The 15,170-nt window shown below is 35.8% G+C and overlaps 1 protein-coding gene across 1 annotated transcript in view; it reads left to right on the top strand.

The window, feature by feature from the left end:
* THEMIS (thymocyte selection associated) overlaps positions 1–15,170 on the top strand; it is a 197,931-nt gene that overhangs the window by 28,094 nt on the left and 154,667 nt on the right. The window lies entirely within an intron of this gene.

Genomic DNA, 15,170 nt, shown 5'->3' with positions numbered 1-15,170 from the left:
CCTCATTGAGCCTTCACCGGCACCACCCTTGATGGGAGGCATGGTAGTGCCTCATTACTATTACTCACATGGCCTTATGGTGGGGAGGTGCCTCATTACATTGGACAGTGGTGAAAGTTGTGATTTTTCACTAGACATCTGACATCAGATGGGGAGGGGATAGGGCACCTCAGTATTCCTGGGTGAGGGTGAAAGTCCAGACTCTTTCTACCTGGTTTCCCTGACAGGGGGTGGGAGCTTATTACCAGCTCACAAAGGTGTTAAGTCCCATCTCAACTCTGCCTTTTTTGATACCACCCCAGTAATGGGTGGATGAGTGTCTAATTACACTCATCAACGGTGGGATTCTAAAGTCTCCACTCATCCTTTCCTGCTATACAACCAAATTCCTTTATGTGATAAAGTGGTAATGTTAAAAGGTTTTCTTACTAGGCTGTTCCTTTCCTTACTCTTTAGCTAGAGAGAACAGGATTTGTTGGTGGTTTCATTTTTTTGTACCCATTGGCATTTCTAGGCTGCCAGCTTCTTCACCTTCAAGACTAGGATATATGAAGTTAGGAACATTTATGTCTAATTCATCTTCCCAGAAGCAGAAGTCCCAGCTGAAAGTTTTTAATAAGTCCTCACTGTAACCTTGAGATTAGTATGCCTGATACTTAATAAATGTTTATTGAATGGTTTAATAAGTAAATATAGTATGGATGTACTATTCATAGAGCCCAGCAGCCCAGTCCCTTTCTCCTAGTATCATGCAATTTTCTTTCATAGTAATTATCATTTTGTAATTATATATATTTATGATTATTTGATTAACATCTTTTATTTCAATATATTTAAATCTTCATGAAGTTGAGCCCATATGCCATTTGCTCACTATTATATCGGTAGTACTTAACATAGTTCTTTTGTTTGGCACATTGCATGCATTCAGTTAACTTGTTGAATAGATTAAAATATGAAAAAAAAAGAATAATTTGATAAGCACGCAAAGCGTCATTCAGGGTGCCTTTCGTAATGGCTATAGGGCTGTAACCTTGCCTGGTATAACAGTTACTTCTCAGCCAACTTCCATATGAAAGAAAACACTTATTTTTTTCACTAGGAGTGTTCCTAGACCATTCCTCCCAACTCTTTTAATTATGTCAGACACGTATACATAATAGGAATACTTATTTGGCACATGGGGTACATAGATAGGGCAACCTACAGCCAGAGGCTACCAGCCAAAACCACCAGTCATTCCAGAACCACCTCAGGTGGTTACTTCAAAGGAATGGGGAGTCCAGTATGTTGGCACCCTTGTAACCTATTTGTGGCATACCAGGTTTCATTGGTACAGGTTGGGAATAAAGTTCATTGCCATTCTCAAGTTTCTGTTTTCTCTTCCATAAACTTCTCTTTCTTAGGGTGATTGACAAAGAAAATTTCTTCTTCTTCTTCTTCTTCTTCCTCTTCTTCTTCTTCTTCTTCTTCTTCTTCTTCTTCTTCTTCTTCCACTTCTTCTTCTTCTTCCACTTCTTCTTCTTCTTCTTCTTCTTCCTCTTCTTCTTCCTCTTCTTCTTCTTCTTCCTCTTCTTCTTCTTCTTCTTCCTCTTCTTCTTCTTCTTCTTCTTCTTCTTCTTCTTCTTCTTCTTTATTCAGGGAAAACCCCACCCTCATCCATAAGAGCCCACTTATCTATCATCTTGACCAAGAAAATCACACTAGCTTACAATACTATAACATTATACTAATTTATTTGGTCTTACCATCATATGCAGTAATAATGATGACATCAATGATGGCTAATATTTATTAAGTGCTAAATAGATACCGGGTGCTGGTCCATATGCTTTTAAAAATTATCTTCTTTGGGACACCTGGGTGGCTCAGTCAGTTAAGCATCCGACTTCAGCTCAGGTCATGATCTCGCGGTCTGTGAGTTTGAGCGCCACGTCGGGCTCTGGGCTGACAGCTCAGAGCCTGGAGCCTGCTTCAGATTCTGTGTCTCCCTCTCTCTCTGCCCCTCCCCTGCTCATGGTCTGTCTCTCTCTGTCTCAAAAATAAAAAAAGAAAAAATTTAAAAAAACATTAAAAATTATATTCTTTGATCCTCAAAGTAACTATTTAAAGTAATATTAATATTCTCATTTTAAAGTTAAGGAAACTGAGGTACTATCTCCATTTTACAGATGACGATATTGCCTGAGTCATACATCTATTAAATTCAGATCCTGGATTTAAACCTGACCCTAGAGTGGCACTCTTATCTGTGATTTTTAGCTAGTTAAATGCCTAAGAATGAATGGATAGAGGAATTTTATGCATGCATTGGTGCCTGTGTGTGGGGGGGTTTGATAATTTTATCTCTTTGGCAGAGATAAAGATCAGCCCTGAAATTCCATCCTGCAGTCTTACCTCAACAACAGACCTCCTGGCTTTGGTATTTCAAAGAAAACTATATGTCCCCCACCCCTGCAATGTAAGATTTATAGACACAGTGCAGCTTAATTTAAATCATGAAATATACATACCTTTCCCTCACCTTTTGGATGAGAGTCTGTTAATTGTCCTCCTAACTATATCTATTCTCTCTTTCTTTTGTAGTAATGGTTTCAGCTGTTACCACAGCTACCCAGCTAAAGATGATACTACACAGCTCGCCTGAAGCTTATCTGGGCGGCCTGATTAAGTTTTGGCCAGTGCGTTGTGAACGTATTTGATGTGTGAAATTTCTATTGTATGCCACTAAAACAAAAAAAAATGTTTCCTCCTCTTCTCCATCTCTCTTTCTCATCTTTGTCACGAACTGAAATTTGGACATGATCATAGGAGCAGGAGCAGACATCTTAGAACATAACACAAAGTCTCATGTTGAGGAAATGAGAGGTTACAAAAAAGCTGGAACCAATACAGATATCATATAAACCCTGACAAGTTACCAGTAAATTGTTACTTAAGAAAGAAATAGATATTTGTTTGTTTGTTAAACAACTGTTGTTTTATGATTTGTTTCAGCAGCTGAATTGAGCTTCTTGGGTTGGGTTCACAACCATTCATTATATTGTTTCTCAGTGTAGAGAAAGAGTTTTGGCTCAAAGATATCAATTAATATTACAGAGAAATCATTTGGCTAAACACAGCTGCCTTCAAGTCAGTGGTTGACTCAGAGATTTTCCCAGAACAACAACGGTTTATATAACTAAAGGAGCTTTTCGTGTTTTTTCTGCCCAAAAGAAAGGAACAGTCTTCTGAAAAAAGTAGTCAAATTTTCTTTTCTACAGTATAGTAACCCTCCTCCCCTTTTTTCTTGGCTACGTTCAGTTCTATTAAATATCAAAAAACTTTATTAGGCTTAGCCAATGCTAAGTGTCTACTAGTTTACTTGTTTTCTTTCTTTACCATTTGTGTGTGCCTTCAATTTCCAGTTACCTAGAATGTAAACTTCCCAAAGAAAAATAATCTTTTGTTTTTGTTTGGCTGCATTGGTTGACTTTTTGTATTTTTAGTTTCTGGTATTGTGTTCTGAATTGTGTAGGATCTCGGTAGATGATATTTAGTGATTATAAGATTGAGTACTGGAAATTCTTTAAATATTATACCTGTTAGCTCAATTAGATATGAAACTTTCACTGTTTTCAAAACTTCATAGATTTATGAGGACGGTGAGCTCTTTAAACTGGGTGATTTAACATGTAGAATGAACTTTAGAATTTTATTATGTTTTATAATTTCTCAATCTCTTTCGAACATAAAATTAAAAAACATTTACCATTCTTAAAAATGATATTGAAATTTTATCTGTTGCAGACTTGTTTTAATGGGAAAAAGTTTATAAGAAAAATTATTTGATCTGCAAAAATAAATTATATTATTAAGTCACATAACTATACAATGATTTTAATCAGTGTTTATTTTAAAATATTTACAAATAAGCAAAGGGGAAGAATAGAGAGAGAAACAAATTAAGACACAGACTCTTAATTATATAGAACAAACTGATGGTTAGCAGAGTGGAGGAGGGTGGGGGGAATGGGTCAAAATAGGTTGATGGAAATTAAGGAGTGCACTTGTCAAGATGAGCACCGGGTGATGTATGGAAGTATTGAACTACTACATTGTACTTGTGAAACTAATATAATGCTGTAGGTTAACTAACTGGAATTAAAATAAAAATTAAAAAAGTTATTCACTGAATAAAACTATAAACTATAGACATTTTGTGTAGGTGCCTTATAATAAATATTACACATGATAGAAGAACTTGAGTACATTTAATATATTTTGAGGACAATACAAATCTTTAATCTTCTCTTTACGTATCAATTATTTTTTTTAATTATTTTTTTTTAAATTTTTTTTTCAACGTTTATTTTTTTGGGGGACAGAGAGAGACAGAGCATGAACGGGGGAGGGGCAGAGAGAGAGGGAGACACAGAATCGGAAACAGGCTCCAGGCTCTGAGCCATGAGTCCAGTGCCTGACACGGGGCTCGAACTCACGGACCGCGAGATCGTGACCTGGCTGAAGTCAGACGCTTAACCGACTGCGCCACCCAGGCGCCCCTCAATTATTTTTTTTTTTAATTCTTCAGTAAATCAGAAAACAGGGAAGGGAAAACAGGCAAACAAAGAAACAGACAAAAACAGAAAAGGAAATCTGCAGTATAAATCCTATACAACACTTTACAAATGTAAGGGTAGTGAGTTTCAACATTTTACATTTCCCCCAAGTGTAGACATTGAATATTCTGTTTATCACATTGTCAATGCACTTTTGGGAATCAAGGGTCCCACTCTGTTACAAACAAGTAGACATATTGAAAAGAGAATGCAAACCCTGTGCAACTAATGTAAGACTGTTTGAGTAAAATTTTTCACAAAGATAAAAACATCACTCCCATATAAACATAAAATGAACACATGAAAGATTTTATTAAACTCACTAAATCAGAGAACCAGTGAGAGATTAAACCCATGTCAAGCATACACATACATGCATGCAAAAATACAGTCAGAAATGCTGAAATAATTTTTCCAGTATTCAAACCTGATTATCATCCTTGAATATGCAATGTTTAGGGTTATCTTTTGTACAAGGCATAGGTCAATTGTATGTATAATGGAAAAATCTATTTTTATTTCAATGGTAAATAATCATTTGTATTGCTAAGTATCATTTATATCTCTATCAATTTTTTGTAAGTCAATGTAATCATATTCAAAGCTGCATATCTCTATAGAATCAGACAGTTTCTAAAGAGTCTGCTAGATGATATTGGGCTCTCCACTAAAAAGACAGCTGTTATTTGTTTTTGCTCATTACAAGTCTTGGACAACTTCTGACAAGCTTCAACAAAATCTTGACACATGGTGTATACTAAAGGGTTAACTCAGACTTTGGATGTTCAAACTCTGTACAATCTAAAGAAAGGATTGGCCTTTGACTGACTCCTTTTGAATATCTTGCCTGATACGAGTGTATACTTTGGAACTTGGGCCACTCTAGATAGCTTATGTTCATGATGTGACTTATGGTAAATGTCAGTTCTTCTATGTCTGGGGTTCTGGGCCATGCTGTATTAGTTTGACCTCTGAGGGGGTTGCTAAACATTGAGTAATTAAGGTCAGTCATATGGGCACTCCACACCTATGTAACTCACCTCTAATGTAATCCCTGGACACCAAGGCTCAAGTGAACTTCCCTGGTTGACAATAATTTATATATGTTGTCATCCACCATTGCTGGTAGAATTACATTCTGTTCATGTGACTTCAGTGGGAAAGGACAACTGGAACCTTGTTTCCTTCTGGTCTGTATCATTTCTTCATAATAAGCTATGAGTGTAAGTATAACAGCTCTTCTGAATTCTGTGAGTCCTTCTGGTTAATCATCAAACCTGAGGGTGGACATTCAGGCAGCTATTGAAGGAAGCCTTTAAAAGACAGAAGTGAGGAGCTGAGAAACTAAGCTTGTTTGTTCATGTTAATTTAGTGTTTATTAGAATGGTCATTTGTCCCAGACCATAATCACAGATTCCTGGAGTTGATCATAGAGGACAATGGGAGGGCTACTTATGGCAGCCTCTGTGCCTCTCCCCTACTAATCTTCTTCAAGATGACTCTCCATTGAGCTCACCTCTCTCCTTCCCAGCTGGCCTCCCAAAAGATAGTCTGGGATTCCTCTATTCTCTTTACAAACTAACTTTGGAGTATAAATTCTATGACCTTCCTCTTTAGGACCTGGCTTTTACTTCTCTCAGTAAGAAACAGCTCTTATAAATCAAAAGCTTTGATTTACAAAACTAATTTTTTCCTGGCATGGCACAAAGAACAAATTTGGGGAGTAAAAAATAACATATTGGTTTTTTTCATCTTTGCAAATACAAAAAATACTAATTCTTTTGCAAGTGGACAGGCAATTCCTTTATGTCATGCACTGAGTGCCCCCCGCCCATCTACAATCTACTATATGATAATATTCCATTATTAGATTCTTACATTCACATAAAAAGATTTTGGCAGTTGTGAAAAAAACAGTTTCCCCTTCTAATAAAGTCTATTTTTTCAGGATTATTATCTCCCCAAGTATTGACAAATTCTTTGAATCTCAGAACTAAATAATGACTAAAGCTCTCTCCTTGACTGGGAAAATAAACTTCATGTCTTGGCTTTAATGGTGGGAGAAATGCAGAAGAAGAATCCAGTTACTGATGACGTATTATTTCTTTAAACTTACTACTTAGCCTTAGGACATTTTTACTTTCTCTTCTATAAAAATTACTTTGACTCACTGGATGGCAGAGCCAAATATTGCTAGTGTGAAATGGCTGCCTTATTCCTCATTCAAAGATTTTTAGTTTCATGGCAAGAAACCGTTGAGGGGCGCCCAGATGGCTTAGTTGGTTAAATGTCCACCTAGATTTCGGCTCAGGTCATGATCTCTCAGTTCATGAGTTCTAGCCCCATGGTGGACTCTGCGCTGAGTTCAGAGCCTGCTTGGGATTCTCTTTCTCTCTGCCCCTCCCCCACTCATGCTCGCTCATGCCCTCTCTCTCTCTCTCAATAAATAAACTTAAAAAGAAGAAGAAGTAGAAGTAGTAGTAGTAGTAGTAGTAGAAGAAGAAGAAGAAAAAGAAGAAGAAGAAGAAAAAGAAGAAAGCCCTCCTCAGTAGGCACTATTAACCCTCCCTGAAACACTCAAGGGCACACTTTTTGAGAAGCATGATACCATGTTATACAACTCAGAGAATGCCATTCACATTCATGTAAGTTGCACTATAAATAGTTTTCTAATGGGGCAACCTATGCTGTAAGGAGTGGCCCTGAACATATTTCAGTTGTTTGACGGATTGATTTGTTAGAAAGGGTAACTGTGACAGCTATCTTCAAACATTTTAAGGCTGCCATCAAGAAGAATTAAATGGTTGTTTTCTGTATGATTCCAATGGCTAAAAATAGTTCTAATGTGTATATCCTATAGGAACACATATTGCACTTAATAAAATGTGGAGGTTCTTAACAGTGAGAATTGCTCAAAAGTAGAGTAATTTACTTTGAAATAACTGGAATCAATCACTGAAAGTGTTCAAATATAGTTTGGACAACTGCTTGGTAGATATGCTGTATAGAGACTCAGTCATTGTAATAATGTAGGTAGGATTAGATGGTATTTAAGCTCCTGTTTGACACTGAAACCTAATGATTCAAGAGATCATTAGAATTAACAGCACTGTGCTTAGAGATGTAAATGAAATTGAAACTCATCCTATGGCTGCCATCCAGCTATATGAAGTTGTGATTGTTATCAAGTTAAGTGTTTTATGCCTCAATTCAGAGAGATGGCCTGGAAAAAAATGGTAGATTCTGGGGGTCTATATTCTTCTGCCAGATTTCTTATAACTAAGCCTTTGGGAGTAAATTAGCTCATATGAGGATTAAAAATGTTTAAAAATATAAATAAATAAATAAATAAATAAATAAATAAATAAATAAATAAATATCAGCCAAGGGGGCTTAAAACAGGATAAGTCATAGTGCAGGACTGGGCTGGAAATATTTCATACCTGGCATGCCACCTTCAGTTGATGGATGGTCACCTGGAACTTCATGTTGAAGTTGATTATTAGGCCTGGTTGGGATTCAGCTGGACATGTGCCATTGGGATTAGTGCTGGGAGAGGAAAATGGTAGAATATAGTCTAGATATTTGTCATCTCTCTCATGCAGAATACTTGGCACTCTAGTTAGAACTTATGGAATTCATCTCCTAGGGGACTTCACCTGCTCATGGCTTTGGATCTTAGCTGTGTAGGTCCAAAAACTCAAAGAATCCAGGGTCAATTAGGTTCAAGCATTGCCTTGTACAATCAGAGGAGTATAATGTACAAAATAGAATGCCAATGTAATAATTTTCAATTAGAACTATTACTGTCAAGTTGATTAAAATTCCTGTGTTTTTTAGCCAGGGCACTCAGGCTGCTGGTGACATTGAGATAGATGAGTTAATAATACCGGCTAAGACTTAGTGTATTCGTTTAAAACTTTCCTTTTCCCAGTGTGTTCAGATTTCACTCTAACTTTCTAACTTCCTGAGACTGTATCCTGGTTCCCTTCATTGACTTTGGTCATACATGTGTACTTAATGGTTTAGAATCAACTGGCTGTGGTGAAGGACCAATTTCTCTTGTTTTCCCAGTCCATTATGGGCTGGTACTTATTACAATAAAATGCAATATAAATGAATTATTATAAAAATAAAATTAAAAAACAAAGACATACAAAATACAGGCATATCTTTTATTATTTAATTCGGTGAGCACAAAATAGCTTCAAAATTCTTACAAAAGTTTCTAAAACTTTATTCTCAATTTCTCAACCATATTTCATAGGCAGAATACTTAATGAAGTGTTCAATGCTAATGAACTTAAGGAAAATTTATAATACAGTAGAGCTTAATTTTTATGCATTGAATGAACACATTACAGTGCATTGGAGCCCATGTATAATCTATTCAATCAGCATATTTATATTCATTAAATGAGATGAAGAGAACAGGTTTATTATTTTAAATGGCTTAGAAGTCTATAGTACCTTTATTTAATACTTAGGGTATAAAACATAAGCAATTATATTAAAGTATGTAAAATGTACTTGAAACCAAGGTCTTCCTACAATAATAAACCAATTTCCAGTGCAACATTGTTCATATAAAAAATTATAATACTATTTATGATATTATTTTGAGGGTTAAAACTTGGGTAAAATGTGGGGAATATTTGATCAGTAGTAGTGTAAGAAGATATAGAACCACTGACTTGTTTCATCATCATAGGAAAATGTTTCATAGATGTGTAGGAGAGATGGATATTCATTTCATACATACACATTCCAAATCCTTTTGCTCTGATAATTGTTAACACAAAGAACCACAATGATGACTTAATACCAATTTGCAAACTCATTATAGATTTATTGAACCTATTTAATTGGTTCTGCCATGAAACATCAAGTTTTTAGCTAACAGAAAACTATGAATTTTTGTTCTTTAGCCACTAAAACGTAGTTATTTAAATGTTACACACATCACATAGAGTGGTTAAAAAGTGGGCATTTTCTGGTTTCTGGCCTCACTACTATTTTAATCTGCTATATTGGTTCTCAAACTTCAACCTTTCCAACCTATTGTGGCCTTCGTTGCTTTTCTGTGTTAATACTTTTTCTTTCTCTTTTTCTTTCAACCAAATTTTTAAGTTCTAGTTAGTTAGCATATAGTGCAATATTGGTTTCGGGAGTAGCATTTAGCAATTCATCACTTACTTATAACACCCAGTGCTTATCATAACAACTGCCCTCCATAATACCCATCATCAATTTAGCCCATACCCCACCCACCTGCCTCCATCAACCTTCAGTTTATTCTATATCATTAAAAGCCTCTTATGTTTTTTTCTCTCTCTTTTTTTTTGTTCCCATTTGTTCATCTGTTTTGTTTCCTAAATTACACATATGAGTGAAATCATACGGTATTTGTCATTCTCCAGCTGACTTATTTCACTTAGCATAATACACTTTAGTTCCATACACACTGTTGCAAATGGCAAGATTTCATTCTTTTTGATGGCTGGGTAATATTCCATTTTAATGTATACCACATCTTCTTTATCCATTCTTCAATCAATGGACACTTGGGCTCCTTCTGTAGTTTGGCTCCCTGTTTATACTTCTAGAGACTCACCAATATTCACTACAGTTTCTAGCATATTCCTGTCATTAACCTTGAACTTCCTGGATAACACTTACATGCCCATCTCACAAGAAGAACCCCATATTTATAGAGATGAGACATTATACCTTAATTTTTCTTAGTGTGGCCATCATTTTTCTTACTACCTGATGCCAAAGTTTTGCCCTCTTTATGTTGATATTTTGGCAGTAGGGTAAGAGAGTCTGTATGACCTTTCGAGATCATTTCCTATCAGTGTTCAAATTTATATACATTTCTGTGGTATATCCAGTGCCAACTGGTAGTATCCAACCCTAGTAAAGCTGCAAGCTTGTTTCATGCCTACTTATTTCCACACTGCGTTCCAATATGATGTTCATCTATCTATTTTTAGGCATATTCTTCATATAGTGGGAATAACTTTGTCTCTGCTTTACAGGGGATGGAGATGGTCTTTTTACGGAAGACTGGCCATGTAAATGTCTGTTACAGCCATAGGCCACTTCAAGCTTTAAGCCTATGGTACACTATGTAGAGTTTCATTTAGAAAATTGAATTTATCACTACAATGAATGCCTTAACCACCAAGTACGGCATTGCTAATAAAATTTTTTCATACTTACATGTTTCCTTTGTGGGAAAGCTTCTTCTTGGTAATTTGCACTATTCTTAAGCAAAGAAAAAATATCCACACCTGTTTATGACGAGTAAAAACACATCTTCACTGGCAATCCCAATCTGACAAGGCTCTATATACACTGTCATACAATACCAATCAAACTTTGCAGATGTAATTTTTTAACTCTACACTTGTCTCAGATTGTTTCATGAGCACCACCCTCAGGTTCAGCAATATAAAGATGGTAAACTTAATGGTAAAATAGGAAACTTAACGAGTAAGAGATTCATATTGTAGAATTACCCATCTATGCCTTGTCTGGTTAATCTCACATATGCTTGTACATTTGATATTAAATATGTCAAATGATATGCTGGTTAATCATTCTTTCTACTATATTCACAATAATTTATTGTCATTTTACAGTAAAGCTAAGTTATATATAATTTAATATTCACCAAGGATCTACTAAGTGTCAAAAACTGTGTTACTAGTTGTGTTTAATGTGAGGGTAGGTATAAATATAGTTAAAAGTTATCACTTCTCTAGGAACTCATGATAAATTCTAAAACATACATAATATCAGTGGGTAGAAGATAATATCCCAATAGCAGGCTGTGATAATAATCGCATAAGGGCTATGATAATAATCACATAAGGGCTATAATGGAGATACATGCAAACTGCTTTAGAGCACAGAGGAGAGAATAATTCTCACCTAGGTGTAAGAATCAAGAAAGACTTTGAAGAAGATGATGAATATGAGCTGAATCTTTAGGTTTTGTTGAATTTTGAAAGGCTGATGAGATAAAGGGGTGAGTGAGTGTCCTGGTAGGGCAGGGGAAGGAATTAGGGAATGGAGAGAATGGGTACCTCTTGAGCAAAGGGAAAACAGCCTCTAAACAATGTAAGTTTCCTTCTCCCTGATTGCCACATGCTTTTAACTTTGTATACGAAATGGAAGAAAATCTATTGAACCAATTGTTTTGGCTGTTCCAATGTGATCATAGCATTGCTTATATGGATTGTCAAATAAGGGATGAGCTCATAAAAGGATATTAATGTGTCGTTTTTATTGAGCAAAGTAGCATTACAGAGAAGGTGATTTCAAAGGCACATGGCTCTTTCATTACAGCCTTCAGGGGCAATGTTTGATCACTGAAAACAGGATGCTTTGTTCCAGCTTCCTCTGATGTTTGGCATTATCCTGAATACATATGCTCTGACTTGGAAAGAATCAGTCTATAAAGATTTAATAGATTCGAGATTTGCATATTCAAAATATATGTCATGGTTAAAATGAAATGAAAACTATTTTAATATCTACATCTGTATTATACATAAACACATAGTTCAGGCATATCTCAGCAAATTTTTAAAAGGCAATTACATATGTTATATGTGCTCATTCTGAGATTATGAAAGTTGGCTATTTTAAAAATTAACCATTTTACATTTTCACTGAGGAAAAATATATTTTAGGAGACATTATGTTGATGGTAGTAGAGTACGGGAACCCTTCAAGTTTCAGGGATTTGTGATTTGCCATACGTTCTTGCTACCTTTCATGGACATAACTTTTTAGTGTTTTGTGTCAGCAACCACTTTCTTTATTAAAAATGAATTAACGGCATTCTTGGTTAGAGAAAATTGAAAGTCACAAATATTTAAAGGTAAATATAAAAGATCAGTATTTGCATGAGGCTCTTTTCCTTGTATGACTGAAAGAAGTGACTTTTTTTTTTTTTTCAAAAGGAGAGATTCTTGGAAAGAGACCTGAAGAGTCAAAACCTTTTTGTGTGGTGACTAATACTCTTAGAATTTTCTCCTCATAGAATTCTCTGGCTTCTAGTCCTGTGAATTGATATATAATCTCGCATAAATTCATCTTTTAATTTTGAATTCCAGTGGAACCTTTGAGAAGGCAGTCTGATATACATTACATCTACAATTAGACACTCATCGCATCGATATTAAGCCTAACGGACTTCAGCTCATGTTCTATTTCATGTGACAAAGAAAAATCTTACCATGTCACTTTCTGACTAAAAATCTTTCTTTTTCCCTGTCCCCATTTACAATGTCCTCCAGCTCAGTGTCACTGAATGCTTTTGTATGGCATGTCCTTCCCTTTCTGGTTAATTTGGAACAGTCTCAGAACAGAACTTTTTTTAGTTATACACTTGTGGCCTAGATCACAGCTTCCCAAACATTAATGTATTTATGTGTCGTCTGGAGATCTTGTTAAAGATGCAGATTCTGATTCAGCAGTTCTGGGGTCAGGCCAAGAATCTAACAAGCTCCCAGGTGATACAGTAGACCACACTTTGGATAGCAAGCCCCTAGATACATATGACCTCTCATCAAATTGATACCAGATCCTGGACCCAGATAACTGAAAATTAAGATTCTCTGACTTTGAGGTTGCATTAGACTTTGACTTCTTTGTTTATTGATAATGTCATAAAGATGCTGCATGATCTGGACTTCCTTTTCTTTTCTAGTCTTCTTTCTTACCCTTCCTTACTTTAGATTTGAGACATTAACAAACTACTTACAATTTCCAGAATGTATCAAACTCTTTCACATCTCAGTGCCTTTTCAAATACTGTCTCTCCAACATCTTCTGTTGTTTCCTTTAAAGCTCAGCTTAGCTGTTGTCTCCTCCAGGAATCCTTCCCTAATCGCTTTACCTTGTAATTGCTTAATTAAATGCTTCCAATATTCTCCCACAATGTGCTCTATTTTCTATGTTAAAACTTTCTGATAATATGTTGTAGTGTGTGCTTACTTGTCTGTTTGCTTCAAGGCAGTGCTTTTTGGGAGGAAGAGGTTATGCATTTTATCTCTGATACCTACCACTAATCACAATGCCTGACACACAGTAGGTTTTCATTAAAGTTTACTGAATGAATGAGGAAGAGTGGTGGATGTGTTGTAGTTATGCAATAATATAATGCAACATTTTCTTTCATGAGGTTTGAATGGAGAGTAATACAAACTAAAGTCATAAAAAGGTAAGTACAGAATGAGATAATACTGAAGATATAACATGTTAGTATATGATTAAGTGCCAAATGAGGATCATAAAAAAATAGCTGTTCTGAGTTCATTGGAGGAAAATGTCACAATATATTTGGTATTATTTTTTTAAAATATTCCAATTGTTCCACAAAAGATTTGAGACAGCTAACAAACTATGTTTGGGAGTTAATGAACGTTGTGAACACATACATAGTAAGGGAATAGTATGAGAAAAAAGGGGAGTTATGAAAGTACAAACTCAGGACTTGAGCAGATATACTAGCATATTTGCAAAAATGGTCCTCATTAAATACTGAACAGTAAGGATGGTGTGCTGGACTTGCATTTCCACTTTCTACCTTGGAGGCTCACTTCTGTGGCGGCATCAGCAGCTTCCTTGTCCTCTGGCTTCTGGCTGACTTTGGCCAAAGAAGGGTACCCTGGCAGAGGATCAGACGGAGGGAGAAGAGTGAGGTCAGGATATTTATTTTCTTGCATTGCCCAGAACTGTCTGTGCCTCTGTGTAAATTGCCCCTTTGTTAAAATCTCCTTAAATTATTCTAATTCGCGTGTGCCCCCCTGCTCCCTGTTGACATTCTGTTACAGTGGCAGAGTTGTTTAATGCTAGATTGGAAGCCACTCTTAATAACTTTTAGGATAACCAATGATACTACAAAAATGTTTTCGGTGCCTGCTATATATCAGTAAGATTCTATGAGGAGGGGATTCAATAAAGAAGAATTCAGAAAGCAAACCAACCAACCTGAAATCTTGTACTCATATTGTTCACATTTTAGTATGGTAAAGAGGATATAAATCATATTGGAGGTAGGGAAAAATTGATATGTTTAAATCCCCACAGTTCTGTAATTTTTTTTTACATCAGCCTTTCATTTACTGTTCAGGTGTAAAGTAATAATACCTCAGAGATGTAGTTTTCGAGTTGTTTCCCTTTTTACTTGGGGTAGATTATCCAGACATTTTTGCCTCTTCTCTTTCCTGTCGTTCATGTTCTGGTTATTTCACTGCTCGCTCTCCTTCCATCAGGAGATAAAAGGAAAATAAATGGATGGAAAGCTTAACTTTAGTATCTATGATAAAAGGTTTATTAGGAAAGAGACTGAAATTCCGAACTACAGTGAAGCTTTTCAGTTTATCTGGGCTGGTCTGCCCCCTATTGCCATTAAGATATCAAGAGATGTTTCCAGCTTGTCAAAAATCAAGAGATTAGATGGACAAAAAATCTTATATTCACAAGGATGAAGAGAAACAGGTTTAATAAGTAGATAGGATGCTCTTAATATAAGGCCCTGTTGTGCAGACC

Source organism: Prionailurus bengalensis, chromosome B2 (assembly GCF_016509475.1).
Source record: "Prionailurus bengalensis isolate Pbe53 chromosome B2, Fcat_Pben_1.1_paternal_pri, whole genome shotgun sequence".
Taxonomy (NCBI): Eukaryota; Metazoa; Chordata; class Mammalia; order Carnivora; family Felidae; genus Prionailurus; species Prionailurus bengalensis.
This window is presented reverse-complemented; position numbering and strand designations above follow the sequence as displayed.